This window comes from Pinus tabuliformis, chromosome J, assembly GCF_031772625.1.
Source record: "Pinus tabuliformis cultivar Carrire ecotype Pingquan chromosome J, CPIR1, whole genome shotgun sequence".
NCBI lineage: Eukaryota > Viridiplantae > Streptophyta > Pinopsida > Pinales > Pinaceae > Pinus > Pinus tabuliformis.
In genome coordinates, this window is record NC_142295.1 from 1,450,147,373 (window position 1) to 1,450,159,369 (window position 11,997).

Sequence of the window (11,997 nt, forward strand, 5' to 3'; positions counted from 1 at the left end):
TGGCTTCTTCAAATGTTCTCATTGTTGAAAAATTTCTTTACCCCAAGAAAAGGTTGAATGAGCTCAACTATGTTGATGAATCCATCCAGCTCATGTTATATTCCAGAACCATGTGGAAAGCATCATGCATCAACATCATATACTAGCTAAATACCCCTTAGCGATATGGTTAAGTAACCCCTAACCAGAGTGACAAACAAAACTAGTCCTTGGATCACCAACCACCAAGTCATCGCGTGGAACCATGTAAGGTACCCCCTAACTAATGGTGAAACCATAGGCCAATTACCATTCCCACATGTTGTCACATGTTATTGAATGGTAAGCACTTACCTGATGCTACGAGGCACTCACTCAACCCACTAGCCAAGTAACCCTTGGCAACATGGTCAAGTAACCCCAGACCAGGGGAGCACTCCAGGCCTTGATGATCTATGGACCATTCTCCCTAGCCACATCACATGGCCCCTAGTCAATACCCTTGACCTATCAATATCCTTGACCTAGGGAGAATGCCTACCCCTTGATGCTACAACATCATCAGAAGTTTCCACACACATACATATATAGAGAGAGAAGTTTCCCCACACACACGTATATAGACCCCATATTTTCCATAAAGTCATCCACCATACAATCTTTACACCATTAGACCATAATAAGTGGTGAACTAAATAAAAAAAGGAAGATAAAGTAATGTTATTTTATTATATCAAGCTATTAGCCACCCATCTAAATGGAAACAATCTAGGAATATTGTGCCCAATGAGAACATTAACAATTTTGTCATCACTTCAAACTTGACAACATCAATCCCCTCATTATCATTGCTAGCATTTCTTTAATTTATTTTTTAAATCACAGTCATCATATTCCCAATCCAATACATCTCAAATCCCCAACATCCAAAACCCATGCCTCTTGTCCAAGCAAACTATAACTTACAAATAGTGAAACCATAATAATCATTAAAAAAAACAAACAAACAAACCCTTGGTGTAATTAATTGATAAGAATGTTACATGTTTTTATGAGACTTCTTGTTATAAAAATATTTTAATAAAATTTGAAATTATGAACTAACCAAAAATGAACGTAGGAATTTGCTTGCCAACATGGGGACTAATGACTGATCATATAGTTTCTAAATTAAAAAAAAAAATAATAATAATAATAATAATTAAAAGAAAAAAGTAGTGAGATATTAACCCCTTGAGGAATATTAAAAATTAAGAAAGGAAAGAAAAAAAGAATTAAGCAAGGTGTTGAAGTGGCCAACCTAAATAAGACGTGAGTTTTAGATAGACAGTTGCTGGTTTTTAACTAATGCCTATGAAGGGATTGAGCATATCAACTAAATTAAATTTAGAACATGGTCAACCGTGAGTGTAATAATTCCACATGATTGCTTGAGTGATTGAGTTGTGGTTATTTTCCTAACAAGTTTAGTCATGGAAAAACTACTTGTACAACATATTTTTTGTTACTGAAACTTTGATGGGCTCTTGGATATGGTCCTGTTAGCGCTTGAAATTTCACCTCAGGCTGAAAAAGGTAAACTCCAAGGCAACATCAAACCACTTAGCCTCGTAGCTAGCCCTACGGGGCAGGAGAGGGCTCTCTCCGGTCTATCTCGGTAAAGATCTTCAACGGGCGAGATAACCAATAAGGAAACACTGATTTTAGGCTAGTAAACTGATAAAAGGTTTGAATTGGGAAGTTTTAAGATTTTGGTGGAAAATTGGGGAAAGGCAATTCAGGGTGCGGGGATTGGACAGAGTTTTTGCAGGGGGTTCTTTGGGGCAAGGTACGAGATTGTATTGATGCCTTTGAATTAAGTGAATGGATAGGAATGACCGGTGAGGAGCTAAAGAGAGCAAGAAACCTTCAAGAGTTCTCTTTAGACAGATGAAAACATAAATATTAAGCAAACTTAAAAGCAGAGCATGGCAATCATGAATTCTACTTTAACACTTCATTTGCCTAATTTGCAGAAGGAAAAGTAAGGAGATGATTCACATAACAAACTTACAAGTACAAAGAGAAACACACCATCAATACATGTAACCACAGGAATCCCAAAAAGGACTGCAAAACCCTGGTCTTTCTTCCTTTGCCAAAATTGCAGAGATACAATGAGTAATACAATAGAAGCTTTCTCCCTCAAGAGTCCAACCTCTCCAACCCCTGAAAATGACTAAGAAAATACATAATATAGGCAAGCTAACACCTTTCCTTGCCTCTAAAAGCTAGGAAACCAATTCATTCATTAAATTTTTGCTATTTCATGAATGAATCTTCTAGAATAGGTAAATAAGTGTCATGTCAACATGAAAATACATTAATTACATCAAAGAGGTTGAAAAATCCCATCACAAGTCAAAACTGGTCAAAGCTGGGCGAATTCCTGAGCTGTAGATGAAAAATTGGCAAACTTTCCCAACAGGTCGCGCCATGATCCTAAACAGGTTGCGCTAATTTGGAGCTGCTTTTGAGGCACTTCCAGGTGTCCAAATGAGGCAAAAGTGGGCTTGTTGGAAAGGTCTGGATGTCTACTTTCCAACCCAAGTGGAATTTCTGAATTTGGTGGCCATTTGCCCCTCCAAAATTGCAATCTCCCAAGACTGCTTCCTGTGTGTCAAAAAGGTGGCAGAAAGTCATTTTTTGCATGTTTTTTGACCTTCTGGAGGCTCAAAACTTGGTGAAATTTCTTGGCAATTGCTGAGCAAGTGTTTCTTTGCATGACAAGTCCAAAAATGCTGAGTTTTCCCAAAAAGGAGTTGCCTAACGAAAAGGTCGCGCTGGAGAAAACCGGTTTTTTGCCAAAAAAATCACAAATGACCAAAAATGCTCAAAATTTTTAGAATTTTGTGCTGGAGTTAAGTCATTCAGTATCATGCTCCTTCAAGGAAGCCTCAGCCAAGATGTGGAGGGGATCGGGCCTTTTCCGTCATTTTAGTGCCTTGGCCAACCGCCCTTGGATCACCTTCATTTTCGCCCTGCATACGTGCATTTGGGCCCAATAGTGGTTTTTCATGTTCCGGAGCAGGTCCTTATCTCTGTTGGCCTTGACCAGCAGCCTCTCCAAATGAGCATTGACCCGGAGAAGCATAGCCTCTCGCTCAACGGGTACCAAATCACCGGGTCTCTTGCGCGCCAAGTTGCGGTCTTCATGGATCCTCCGCAACTCATCAAGAGTGTGCTCCTCTTCAAGTTGCTTGTTGTGCTGCTCTAAGTAGGTGATTGTCCAATTTGCCATTTCCAGTCTGTGCGGCAACGAGTCATTTTCAGCCTTTAGGTGCTGAATGATCTCCTCTGACTCTAGGCTAGGAGAAATGATGTCAAGATCAACAACCTCTATGTCTGGAACACCTGATGGCCCCTCATCAATCTTGGGCTACTTGCCTCTCTCTGGTACCTGTGCTGCTGAAGAAGGCGAGGTCCCTTCCACCTGGTGTGGAGATAACACTCGCTGAGCTGATGAAGAAGGCGAGACCCCTTCCACCTGGTGTGGAGATAATACTCGCCTAGCTGATGTAAATAAGGCCCTGTGGCCTTTCTGATATGTGACCAATGGAGGAGAGCTGACATGTCTGGTCTCAGGGATATCATACTGCTGTGATGGTCCTCCCTCCTCATGAACAACCTCAGGGGGTGGTGATGCTGGTGCAGTGAAAAAATCTCGAGAGATAAAATCTTCCCATGCGATACCCTGCTGAGCCAACTGATGTATGACCACAAGCTGGATCAAACCATAATGATAGAGGCTCCTGTATTGTTGTGTTGGGCTCCTTCTCTGCATCAAGGGCACCATCTTCTCAATATTCTGGCACAGGAAAAAAGGGATGTTCATCATTCGTACCCATGTGAAGTGCATCAACAAGCGAATATGGTACGAATACACACATGAAAATCTGCCCTCACAGGTGAAATAGCGCATGATAAGCCTCATCAAGGGAGCATACTCATCCCTCAAAAATCTGAAAGGAAATACACCAGTCATGTGCCTCGTATAGGCAGGTTTAATGTAGGGCTCATACTGAAATCTGTCCAATAGTTTGCGCTTGTTCCACACTTCTCCAACATTAGGTATCCCTGTTGCTTGAGCAATCATCTCAGGTGTCAATGTAAAATCCACCCCTGCAAGGTTCACATGCCCATCATGCAAATGCAAAACAAACAAGCAGGCCAATTCCCTGTGATGCTGAATTTGAGAGATCCTCTCGCAAAATTCATAACATGACTGATAGCGGAAACATGTGACTGCAATAGGACAAGCCTGCAAATCGGTCAAAGAGGTGGGCTCCTTTCTCCTATGGTGACCACTCTTACCACCCCTGTGAGGCCTCCTTTGTACCTCAACCTCTGGAGTTGACTCACGGTCATCACTCTGCTCATAGTCGGTTTCGGTTTCTGACTTGGTTTCGAGAGCAAAGTGGCTGGAATGTACTGCTGCTTCTGCTCAAAAATCTGTTATTTTAATTGTTGAAATGTTGTTTCAAGGGGACAAATAGCACAAGGGAAATGTTAGGGAAGGGAGACTTTTAAGGGAAATTGGGAAAAATATATGAAATAGGGAGTTTAAGGGAAGGAATCATGATATATACCCCATCACACAATTATTAGTTTGCGAAGGTTTTATGAGAGGTAGGGTTTAGGGTTAGATTCTTGATTTTTAGGAATAGGTGTAGGGTTTTAGGGCTTTTGGTATTTTTGGTAGAGAGATTGAGTATAAATGATGAGGGAGGTGGAAATGGGATGTAAGGAAAAAGTGGGGGTGAAGAGGATGACCTTGAAAATAGCAAGACAAACCCTAGCCTTACTAACACTTTGACATTCTTAAGCAAATATACATTGGACTCATTATTTCAAAATGATGACTTTAAAATACATTCTCATGCTTTTCAAGCTTTGGCAAACAATGTATTTTAATGATGGGAGGCCTACCTGCAACCTTGAAGCAATCCGGGGTTGTTTTGCAGTTTACAGGCGAATTTTGGTGGAAGAATTCCCAACAGGTCGCGCGCAAGGCTGAACGGGTTGCGTGCGCCCAAGAGGTCGCGCCTGTGCTTTTCTTGAACTGCGATGGGCGCCCTAACACGTCGCGCTCACCCAACACGTCGCGCGCAGGCTTGAACGGGTCGCGCGCGGGCACTCTATGCAATTTCGCCCAATTTCTCTTCAATCACTCTTCACTATTGCTTTGAGGCACAATGATGACTAAATGGAGGGAGAGAGGAGCTTTGTAGGCTCGATTTAAATTAATTTCCTTTCAAACCTTCTTTCTAGTGTTTATATCATGACACTTTTTCAAAACTTGAATGCTGCTGACTTTATGGTTTCCTTTTGTCCTGAAATTGGTTGAACTGATGCTTTTTCTTGAAAATTTTTGCAGGGATAGCTTCTGAGGAATCTTGGCAAAGGGGACCAGGGCTGCATGTTGACTTTTGAAGAATTATGAATTTTTACAACTTTTTACAAAAATTTGAGAAAATGGCCTTGGGCTTTAAAAACAGGGTTTTTAAATCCAAGGTAAAAATTAACTGTACAAGATGAAATCTTTTGAAGAAATATTTTGATAGTCATCCCTCTGGCCTGCTGGGCATTTATTGACTTTTAAAGACATGACCTTAAAGACAAATTGGACCTAAACCCTAGACCTAGGACTTTTGACCTCAAGACAAGACAAGAAACCTTGAAAGAGTTTATTGACTGAAACAACTTTGATCCAGCAGTGCCAAGAGGGGAATAAAGACACCAGATCCTCCATCCGAGTTATGGCATGCCTAATGGAATGCAATGAGATGACACTGATGAGACACCTACTTATGCAAATGCAAAGAGCTTTGATCGCTGATGGAGGGCTACTAGACCGACTCTAACATTGGCTCCAATGGGGATGGTAGCTCCTTGGAGGTGCCAAGAACCGCAGACCTCTGGGAGAGCAGACCAGTGCTTTCAACCATTGGGAAATGGAGTCATTATTTGACAAACAATACAAGACTTTGACTCATTTATTGACTGAAACCTGACTCAAGCCGACACAATTATGAAACCTACATGACTGAAAACTGACTCACAAATGACTCATGACTGACTTAACTAAAACAAAAACTTACAAAGCTTATTGAAGGGCAGCAGTCCATCAAGATTTGAAATCATGATGACAACCACCTGTGTTTCTTACAAGAAAATATACATCAAACTATATCAAAATGCCAATGCAACCAATCAAACAGATGCCTTCTTGATTGATTCTCCTGATTAGATCTTCTGGTCAACAATACAAACCTATCACTGGGCATCCAAAAACATAGTTGACCATATTCTCCTTCATCACTGAATACTGCAATAATCACCTTCATTATTGACTGCAAGAGATCTGCCATTGGATCTTGAAAAACATAAATTATTTCCTCCTGCTGAAAGAGCAAGGTGTCTTTTTCTATTGATTCTGATCTTCCTTCATCATGTAGTCCAGAAAGAGTATGTTCTTGGTCCTCAAAAAATTCTGAACAAGTAGATGAGCAGATCTCCTCTTGAAATAACATTTCAAAACATGAGACATACGAGGAAGAATCTGAAATGGAATCCTGAATGGTCTGATCTTTTGTAGTTTGAATATATGGTAAGTCATCCTCATATGATATGATAGCCAAATTCTCATTACATTCATCAATCATGAGAAAAGAAATTTCAGATGTTTCGTGAAACCCAACACTAACATTTCTGTCAGCTATCATAGATTCATCCAGAGAAACCTTTTCACTTACTTGAACGAAGATCTTGTCTTGTTTTTCACAGAGGCAATGAACTACCTCCTCATGAAGATCTAGTGCTGGTGAGATAAGAGCATTTAGGTATGCTACTCCATTTTCTTCATTTGAGGCAGCCACGACAATACAACTCTCTTTTATGAGATCCGGAACAACATGTTTTGCTTCATCACAATTTATCTCCCGATCTAATTTATCATCATCACTTTCTGAGATTGGAACATTACTTTCCTACGTTACCTGCATGCTGTCTTCTTCTATGGACAGATCTGAAATAACATTTGTTCTTTCCTCATTTTCAACCATATGGAAATCTTCAGCCTGCTGATCTTGACAAGTATCCTCTAAGATTTCTGTGTGCTGCTGAAATGGATTCTCATACAAAGCCTCCCTAATCTCAACGTCCATAAAATTATCATCTTCATAATATTTCTCAAGGCTTTCAATAAAAGTAGAAGCATGTTTGCAACAGTCATGAAATAAATTTAATGATGGATAAGATGCTTGATATCTTTCAATAAACAAGGCATGAAAATCCTTTAAACAGTAAATACAAGCAGGCGGCAAACTTTCATACCAAGATTGGGCTTCACCTTCCAGAGTGGCCAAGAATATCTTCATCAAGCAATCTTCAGGAAAATCCACTTTCAACTTGCGAATATGCATATGAAATCTTACTAAATGTAAAGCAGCATCCTTCTTACCATCATCATTAAATGTAGGCAAATTCCTTGACCAATCTACCTTCGGAATTTTATTTGGAAAACCAGGGATGTGATCCCGGCTCAGGGGAGCGTATCTTCTTGCAATCCAATCCATCTTGAAAAGCTCAAAGCTACTGATCTCTCTGTAGTGAAGTCACCATGAAGCACAGGTTGCTGGATTCTTCAGTGAAAAGAGTCCCCAGGTGAATGATTTCAGCCTTGTCAGTGTCTAATCGTTGTCCACTATCAACAATCAGATCTGAACTTGATACATGTACTGGGGTAATTAACAAGTTAGATGTTACGTTTACAAGCTAGACCGGAGATTGACTGAAGCAGCGTTTATCTACTTCCGCTAATGCAAAGCAAAAACGTTTCGAAGGCTACCTGGCATAACTTCAGGCTCCGTCTATAGCTTATAAAACAAATGACATCAACAAGAAAACCATTTGTTCTTCCCCAGTATGGTTGCCAATATGTTAGCGCTTGAAATTTCACCTCAGGCTGAAAAAGGTAAACTCCAAGGCAACATCAAACCACTTAGCCTCGTAGCTAGCCCTACGGGGCAGGAGAGGGCTCTCTCCGGTCTATCTCGGTAAAGATCTTCAACGGGCGAGATAACCAATAAGGAAACACTGATTTTAGGCTAGTAAACTGATAAAAGGTTTGAATTGGGAAGTTTTAAGATTTTGGTGGAAAATTGGGGAAAGGCAATTCAGGGTGCGGGGATTGGACATAGTTTTTTCAGGGGGTTCTTTGGGGCAAGGTAGGAGACTGTATTGATGCCTTTGAATTAAGTGAATGGATAGGAATGACCGGTGAGGAGCTAAAGAGAGCAAAAAACCTTCAAGAGTTCTCTTTAGACAGATGAAAACATAAATATTAAGCAAACTTAAAAGCAGAGCATGGCAATCATGAATTCTACTTTAACACTTCATTTGCCTAATTTGCAGAAGGAAAAGTAAGGAGATGATTCACATAACAAACTTACAAGTACAAAGAAAAACACACCATCAATACATGTAACCACAGGAATCCCAAAAAGGACTGCAAAACCCTGGTCTTTCTTCCTTTGCCAAAATTGCAGAGATACAATGAGTAATACAATAAAAGTTTTCTCCCTCAAGAGTCCAACCTCTCCAACCCCTGAAAATGACTAAGAAAATACATAATATAGGCAAGCTAACACCTTTCCTTGCCTCTAGGGGTCGACCTCATCCTTCTAGGAGCTGTTTCAACCAATTCTAAACTGAGCATTAAAAACTAGGCAGTCAAAACAACTTGCCTCTATAAGCTAGGAAACCAATTCATTCATTAAATTTTTGCTATTTCATGAATGAATATTCTAGAATAGGTAAATAAGTGTCATGTCAACATGAAAATACATTAATTACATCAAAGAGGGTGAAAAATCCCATCACAAGTCAAAACTGGTCAAAGCTGGGCGAATTCCTGAGCTGTAGATGAAAAATTGGCAAACTTTCCCAACAGGTCGCGCCCTGATCCTGAACAGGTCGCGCTACTTTGGAGCTGCTTTTGAGGCACTTCCAGGTGTCCAAATGAGGCAAAAGTGGGCTTGTTGGAAAGGTCTGGATGTCTACTTTCCAACCCAAGTGGAATTTCTGAATTTGGTGGCCATTTGCCCCTCCAAAATTGCAATCTCCCAAGAGTGCTTCTTGTGTGTCAAAAAGGTGGCAGAAAGTCATTTTTTGCATGTTTTTTGACCTTCTGGAGGCTCAAAACTTGGTGAAATTTCTTGGCAATTGTTGAGCAAGTGTATCTTTGCATGACAAGTCCAAAAATGCTAAGTTTTCCCAAAAAGGAGTTGCCCAACGAAATGGTCGCGCGCGGTGCGCGACCCGTTGGTGGAGAAAACCTGTTTTTTGCCAAAAAAAATCACAAATGACCAAAAATGCTCAAAATTTTTAGAATTTTGTGCTGGAGTTAAGTCATTCAGTATCATGCTCCTTCAAGGAAGCCTCAGCCAAGATGTGGAGGGGATCGGGCCTTTTCCGTCGTTTTAGTGCCTTAGCCAACCGCCCTTGGATCACCTTCATTTTCGCCTTGCATACGTGCATTCGGGCCCAATAGTGGTTTTTCATGTTCCGGAGCAGGTCCTTATCTCTGTTGGCCTTGGCCAGCAGCCTCTCCAAATGAGCATTGACCCGGAGAAGCATAGCCTCTCGCTCAACGGGTACCAAATCACCGGGTCTCTTGCGCGCCAAGTTGCGGTCTTCATGGATCCTCCGCAACTCATCAAGAGTGTGCTCCTCTTCAAGTTGCTTGTTGCGCTGCTCTAAGTAGGTGATTGTCCAATTTTCCATTTCCAGTCTGTGCTGCAACGAGTCATTTTCAGCCTTTAGGTGCTGAATGATCTCCTCTGACTCTAGGCTAGGAGAAATGATGTCAAGATCAACAACCTCTATGTCTGGAACACCTGATGGCCCCTCATCAATCTTGGGCTGCTTGCCTCTCTCTGGTACCTATGCTGCTGAAGAAGGCGAGGCCCCTTCCACCTGGTGTGGAGATAACACTCGCTGAGCTGATGAAGAAGGCGAGACCCCTTCCACCTGGTGTGGAGATAATACTCGCCTAGCTGATGCAAATAAGGCCCTGTGGCCTCTCTGATATGTGACCAATGGAGGAGAGCTGACATGTCTGGTCTCAAGGATATCATGCTGCTGTGATGGTCCTCCCTCCTCATCAACAACCTCAGGGGGTGGTGATGCTGGTGCAGTGAAAAAATCTCGAGAGATAAAATCTTCCCATGTGATACCCTGCTGAGCCAACTGATGTATGACCACAAGCTGGATCAAACCATAATGATAGAGGCTCCTGTATTGTTGTGTTGGGCTCCTTCTCTGCATTAAGGGCACCATCTTCTCAATATTCTGGCACAGGAAAAAAGGGATGTTCATCATCCGTACCCGTGTGAAGTGCATCAACAAGCGAATATGGTACGAATACACATGAAAATCTGCCCTCACAGGTGAAATAGCGCATGATAAGCCTCATCAAGGGAGCATACTCATCCCTCAAAAATCTGAAAGGAAATACACCAGTCATGTGCCTCGTATAGGCAGGTTTAATGTAGGGCTCATACTGAAATCTGTCCAATAGTTTGCGCTTGTTCCACACTTCTCCAACATTAGGTATCCCTGTTGCTTGAGCAATCATCTCAGGTGTCAATGTAAAATCCACCCCTACAAGGTTCACATGCCCATCATGCAAATGCAAAACAAACAAGCGGGCCAATTCCCTGTGATGCTGAATTTGAAAGATCCTCTCGCAAAATTCATAACATGACTGATAGCGGAAACATGTGACTGCAATTGGACAAACCTGCAAATCGGTCAAAGAGGTGGGCTCCTCTCTCCTATGGTGACCACTCTTGCCACCCCTGTGAGGCCTCCTTTGTACCTCAACCTCTGGAGTTGACTCACGGTCATCACTTTGCTCATAGTCGGTTTCGGTTTCTGACATGGTTTCGACAGCAAAGTGGCTGGAATGTACTGTTGCTTCTGCTCAAAAATCTGCTATTTTAATTGTTGAAATGTTGTTTCAAGGCGACAAATAGCACAAGGGAAATGTTAGGGAAGGGAGACTTTTAAGGGAAATTGGGAAAAATATATGAAATAGGGAGTTTAAGGGAAGTAATCATGATATATACCCCATCACACAATTATTAGTTTGCGAAGGTTTTATGAGAGGTAGGGTTTAGGGTTAGATTCTTGATTTTTAGGAATAGGGGTAGGGCTTTAGGGCTTTTGGTATTTTTGGTAGAGAGATTGAGTATAAATGATGAGGGAGGTGGAAATGGGATGTAAGGAAAAAGTGGGGGTGAAGAGGATGACCTTGAAAACAGCAAGACAAACCCTAGCCTTACTAACACTTTGACATTCTTAAGCAAATATACATTGGACTCATTATTTCAAAATGATGACTTTAAAATACATTCTCATGCTTTTCAAGCTTTGGCAAACAATGTATTTTAATGATGGGAGGCCTACCTGCAACCTTGAAGCAATCCGGGGTTGTTTTGCAGTTTACAGGCGAATTTTGGTGGAAGAATTCCCAACAGGTTGCGCGCAAGGCTGAACGGGTTGCGCGCGCCAAACAGGTCGCGCCTGTGCTTTTCTTGAACTGCGATGGGCGCCCTGACACGTCGCGCTCACCCAACACGTCGCGCGCAGGCTTGAACGGGTCGCGCGCGGGCACTCTATGCAATTTCGCCCAATTTCTCTTCAATCACTCTTCACTATTGCTTTGAGGCACAATGATGACTAAATGGAGGGAGAGAGGAGCTTTGTAGGCTCGATTTAAATTAATTTCCTTTCAAACCTTCTTTCTAATGTTTATATCATGACACTTTTTCAAAACTTGAATGCTGCTGACTTTATGGTTTCCTTTTGTCCTGAAATTGGTTGAACTGATGCTTTTTCTTGAAAATTTTTGCAGGGATAGCTTCTGAGGAATCTTGGCAAAGGGGACCAGGGATGCATGCTGACTTTTGAAGA